The sequence below is a fragment of the Carassius auratus genome, chromosome 41 (genome assembly GCF_003368295.1).
Source record: "Carassius auratus strain Wakin chromosome 41, ASM336829v1, whole genome shotgun sequence".
Classification (NCBI taxonomy): Eukaryota; Metazoa; Chordata; class Actinopteri; order Cypriniformes; family Cyprinidae; genus Carassius; species Carassius auratus.
In genome coordinates this window covers 16,065,167-16,071,541 of record NC_039283.1, presented here as the reverse complement: position 1 = coordinate 16,071,541, position 6,375 = coordinate 16,065,167, and positions in this window count along the sequence as shown.

The window sequence follows — 6,375 nt, the reverse complement described above, 5'->3', positions numbered from 1 at the left end:
CCTATAGCATCTCATACAAGTCAACAGACAAACAAAGAGAGCAGAGCGCCAGGTTCACGGTCATCGACAGCCTGTCTGTATGCTGTGCAGCTGCTGGGGTTCAAATTCATGACCCCAGAGGTCACACTCCACAGACACGTCTGCATATGTCACAGGGGTCTCAGGCCATTTGGCCAGACACTTATCCTATGATTTGCATGGAAACAGTGCTTCCTCGTAACAAATGCAAACAACATTTTAAACATGTGTGATGACCTGCAGCCTGATGCAGTCGTGGAACAAACAGGAACATCTCGTGATCCACCAGCCCTTATGCCTCTATTATCTTTCAAATCGAGTATGTTCCTCTCGCTCTCCTTCTCTCCATGTCTATCTGATCAGCTGTCTGTTTCAGAGCGTGAACTACAGGCCTCAAGAGAGCCATCAATCTTTCAGCTGACACCGAGTGCATATGTGTGTGAATGATTAGATACTAACTATTTCACACAGTGAACACACTTCACACTGCAGATGCAATCACATTTAGTCTTTAATGCTGATCAAGTTACTTTCCATCCTTCATTCCAGGCTGAGGCATCCACCTCCTCACCTCCATAAACACACATGTCCATTCTCTACGCTTGCCAAGCTCTCCTCCAGCTGTTAAACTATCAGCACGTCCCGTAATGTAATGATGAAAATGCTCTTTTTAAACTGTTTCCAGACATTTCTTCCATTTTTTCCCTGCTGGTCAGCAGATGCTGTGACATCAGCGGACAGCGCTCCGCACTGTGATTGGTCAATGGCCTGCGTTGCCAGGCAACAGCAGTGAAAGGTCTCTCTTGTGTGTGTGTGTGTGTTTGTCTGTGCTTATGTGTATGTTTTTACCCCTGTGACAGACAGTGAAATGGTAAATGGAGAGCATCTCTTGTGCTGATAAGTTTCCTATCTGAAATGGAGCATTTCATCCTGTAATGTGAGGGTTTTGTGTCGTTTCCCCTGAATGAATGTGTGTATGCTTAATATTTTTTGGTGTATAAAGGTGTGTGTGAACGCAGCTGTGTGTGAGAAAGTGTGTGTGTCTGGGGAATAGGTGGTTATTGTTTTTGGCACAGATCCTCATTTTTCTGCATCGATCGATTCCTCTGACTCTCGACACGACAGTAATCACACACACACACACACACACACACACACACACACTTGGGCCTCTTTCTATCAGTAGCATTATTACTGTGTAGAAAGGTAGAAGGGGAAATAAGGGGAGCCGAGAGGAATTCATAAAGCTGAACAGGGAAGAATGCGGATGTAGGGGAAAGTCAGGCCACTTGAAAGAGAAGTGCACAGAGGGAGAATTGATAGTAAAATCTCTCTGGAAAAGAAAAGGAAAGGGGGAGATGAAGAGAGATGAGAAAATAAATGAAAAACTGGGATGATAAGATTAGAAAGTAGAAAGAAATGTTTGTAAACTGAAAAAGTGCCACCAATCCGACACTCTTGGTCGCTACAAATGACTACACACTGAAATGTTTTTTGTGCAATATTGAATCAAACTGTTTTAAACTTTTTCATCAGTTTAAATAAAACAATGATGCTTTGTTCAAAACCCTGGTTTACTGATTCATTTGTGCAATTTTTGGTATGCATTACATTTTGTATGCATAATTCATTATGTTAACTTTTTACTTTACACACTAAATATTTTGGATCTAATTGGCTACAGTGACTTCTTGGTCAAACTAAGGTTCCTCAGATTGATAAAAACACCCATTTCGGAAAAAAATACATAAAAATCAAGATATATATAAAATAACGTCATAAGCCTGAGAATTACCTAAAAATAGGTAATTCGCCCAGCCCTGCTGCAGAATAATAACACAAGAGCATTACAACAGAGAAGATGAAGGATTCATCCCATCTTTTTCCAATAAAAGAAGAAATGAGATGCTGAATTGGGGAGGATGGAGGGGTGAGGGTACAACAAAAGAGATGAGACACACATACACACAGAAAGTGTTGTTTTTGAGAGATGAGGAAGAGATGTTATTAGGCTGACAGCAGTGTAATGAGAGCGACTCTAGAGCTGTCACAGAAAAAGCACAAGCGCTCGCTAAAGGAGGACAAACACGGACCTGTTCACACCGACACTGTCACTTTCACCAGGAACCGTCTGGTTTGAGATGAAGGATGGATCATGATGGCCAACTAGTCTGAGGCCGACTAGTTTACCTAGGTTTTCTCTTATATTAGATTTTTGAAAAGTTTTATTTAATGCATGTCAAGTTTCATTTAATATTTTGTAGTGCTGCTGATTGTTTTTAAACTCAAGAATCTGTCTTATATCTGATAGTGTGAACCTACACTAAGCTAGTCAAACACTAGTTGATTTTTAATATTTAATTTTACAAATTCTTATTTGATATCCTCTGTCCTCCTCACACAGAAACATGTTTCTGTCTTTTCTGATAGTTCAGATAGTTATGGTATCGTAGTTATGATTAAATATCACTGGCTTACAGGAATAATTTCAGGAATAATGTGACCTTTGACCTTTGACCTTTCCCCGTGCAGTTTTTTCCCTTCATATTTTCTCCTATCTGTCATTCTTACTCATCAATATTGCCACTCACCCTCCATCTTTATCACAACATCCATCTTTCTCTCTCCCATAATCCCCTTCTCCTTCACCCCCCCCCCCACCTTTTTGTATCATTTCATTCCCTCTTCATCCATCCATTTCCTTTTTTAACTTCTTCTATTGTTTAATTTCCTTTCCAATTTTATGCCCCACTTGGTCGTCTCTCTCTATCCATCCTTGTCTCTGTGTTTAAGATAATAATAACTAAAATAAGAGTTTCTTCTGCCATTATTTATTTCTCTTCTCCCGACCACTAGGAGATATCAAAACCCCCTCAGAGCCTCAGAGCTACATTTGGGGAAAGAAGAGGTGGACTATGAGATGGAGAGAAAGAACGAGAGGGGGTCGGGCTCTACTGCTGTTAGATGGAGGTAGATAGGTTGGGGGGGGGTGTAGGAAATCGGTCTGGCTAGCGGAACAGCTTTTCACCTATCGCTCTCTCTCTCTCTCTCTCTCTCTCTCTCTCTCTCTCTCTCCATACTGCTTTGTATTCTGTGGAGATGACAGGGGAAAGCTTTATTGCTCTGAGTCGGTATCGATCGGGGCCCAAGGCAGGGGGGAGCTCACAGACGCCCATTAGAGGCACTTTCTCAACGACCGCTCCCTGAGAGAACAACCCCACCCTACCCCTCCGCTTTCTCTTTCTTTGCCTCTATTTTCTATTGAAGGTTTCTATCCATGAACCATAACCATGAAGGTTTCTATCCTTGAGGCTTGACTGAGAAAGAAGGAGAAAACGTGAGAGCAGACATAATCTGATAAAGAAAGAGCCAACAGAGACACCAAAGCAAAGAAAATGCATCAATATTTCAATAGCCTACGAATATATATGAAGCGCTACATTCCTCTTACTCTTCAACCCCACTATTATTCCATATCTTCTATACTTTAAATATAACAGGAAAATGTGTAGGATGAAATCATTGGAGATGTCTAAGTCCAGCACGATGTAGCTCTTCACACATGCACATTAAAAACACAAAGACGCACAACAGAGACTGTACGGTATACTGGTCCTGTGGATTGTGTGTAACACCAAAGAGACGTCTCTCCATTGTGTTTGTGTGTTCAGATTCCACTGGGATGTCACACTCCGGAATGAGGCCTGTATCACCTGTAATCTCCCTCTTCACAGAATTCCTCATTTATAAATCAGAGTTTGGAAGGCAAGAATCTCACTTTACCATTCACCCGTTCTTGCCCTTTCTCTCACGGTTCAACCAAACAAAATGTCATCACGAAGAAAACACTTTCTGGTGCCTCCCCGGCTATCCAAAACCACACATATACAATTAATATTAATACTCTATTACAGAATAAGCCTGAGCTGCAGAGACTAAACTTTGACTTTGGGGAGTTATAATATATATAATATTCATGATCAGAGCGACTGCTCAAGTTTGAGCCTTAGTGCTCATGTGGGAAATTCAGATTCAGATCTGGCCTGCAACATGTCCGGATCCCAGTCTCCTCAAGATTTACCTTAATCATCTCTACCCATAAAAAAACGATATAATATGAAAATATGTTTATTCGCAACAGCATGATCATAGTATCATTAGATATCTCATTTCTTCTAGTCACAGAGTATTGTAAGGTATGTTGTAACCTCCCAATAGAATCTGATTAGTTCTTCACCTGACAAACATTGAAAAGTCTGTCTCCATCATAACCACATGGGATTAGTTGAAGAGACTTTGACCAAGCACAATCATACACGATGTTTACACACGTGAGTCAATCGCTCCCACGCCAATCGATGGAAAGAGAGAGAGAGACAGAGAGAACAGGTTACCTCTGGTCATTAAGACGGGGGGATTCCCAGACTTAGGGTGGTTAGGGGGTTCACTGATAGAGAAAGAGTAAGAGAGAGAGAGTATTCGGCAAAGAGAGAGAGTAGACAATTATCTGTATTGATTAAAGGGAGGCAGCACAGTGAAGAACAGAGCTCACTATGTTTCGATCAATAGAGAGAGAGAGAAAGAGAGAGGGGATTGTTTGGTGAAAGAGGGTCAATAGGGTGGGAACGAGATAGAGACAAAATCAAGGGTGGAAAGAAGAACAATAGTAAGGTAGGTAATGCAATGACATCAAAAGATCTAAAATATCTATGCATTGTTTAAAAATCTAGATATTGAATTCAGAATTATTGCAAGTGTCCAGCAGGTTTCAAAAGTTTACATTTAGCTATCAAGTACAGATGCTTTTTTGATTGGCATGGTGTTTAGCATGCCCTTATACACTAAACAAAAATATAGCACTACCCTAACACATTTTACAGCTACAAAATGAGCTTAAATTATTAATATTGGCAATAGGGAATAAAGTGGGAAGGCATTGCCACTCATGGCCACTCAAAAAACGAATGGATTTTTATTATGAACTTCTACTTTTACAGACTGCTCATGTGAGTTGAGTTTGAATATATGCTGGCCACTTTGTAGCCGAGACCACCTCTCTCCCTTGGAAACGCATGAAACACCACAACAAAAGCTTCAAAGAGGACTAACAACAAGTCAACTGTGTAGACACAAGCAGTGGAGACAGGGCGACGGCTTGCCCCTTCTCAAAATATTAATCCCCTTTCAGTCAAACTTGACCCCCAACACACACTCCCTTTTTCTGCTCCCATTAGTAGCTGAATGCATATCTACAGACTGAGCTGGCCGTTGCCTAGTAACCGTGACCCTCACCAGCTAACACCAGGAACAACACAACATTCATTACATCCTCTGACTCAATTGTTGCTTAGTAATGTAACATTGTCCAAAAAGCATGTATTAGTGCACTTCCGCTGGAGTTTTAAAACCAAAGTTTTTAACAACGAGAGCATTTCAGGTAGGACCATATAGAATTAAATGAACATTTACATATTCGGTAAATGCATTAGAAACATTGATGTTTAAAAATGAGCAATACAGACATCATGCACAAAAACAGTGCAATAATCAACAAAGCTACCTAATTATTATTTCATATCCATGCATATGCTGTTTTTGTTTTGCAATCTAAATAATGTGTGTGTGTGTGTGTGTATACACTAACCCTAACCCTCACAGGAAACTTTGTGCATTTTTACTTTCTCAAAAAACTCATTCTGTATGATTTATAAGTGTTTTGAAAAATGGGGACATGGGTTATGTCCTCATAAGTCACCCTCTCCTTGCAATACCTGTGTCATACCCATGTCATCATACAGAGTTGAGTCCTGATATGTCACAAAAACAAGAGCACACACACACACACACACACACACACACACACACACATGATAGTGTCCACACCGATAAAAGGCCTGTTTAATATGAATCAGACCTCAACGGGTATGGCAAGGACAAAGAGTCTGTGTGCATTATAATGTACCAGAGTAAATACTTATTTACATGTATCAACCTCACACAAACACACAGTCAAATAATCATGTTGCAGTCTGGGTAAGGAATTTATAACTAGAGGCAATACATACAACAACAGAAGTGTTTAAAGAGTCAAGAGCCTGAAATACAAACGCTTTGAAGAAAAAAAAAATGAAGAGAGTCCTGCAGAAAGATAAAAAAAAAACAATTCAGGTGTATAGTTATGCATGCATGACATCACAAGACCCCTCCCCCAGCCCTTGGGAGTGGGTGCCTTGGAAACGGTCGCTAAGGGAACAGACGACTAAGAAAGAAAGAGGGAGGGAGAGAGAGAATGTGAAAAAGATGGAAGAAATAAAAGAGAATAAGAAAGCATCCTGTGCTGCCGAGAGTGAGAGAAAG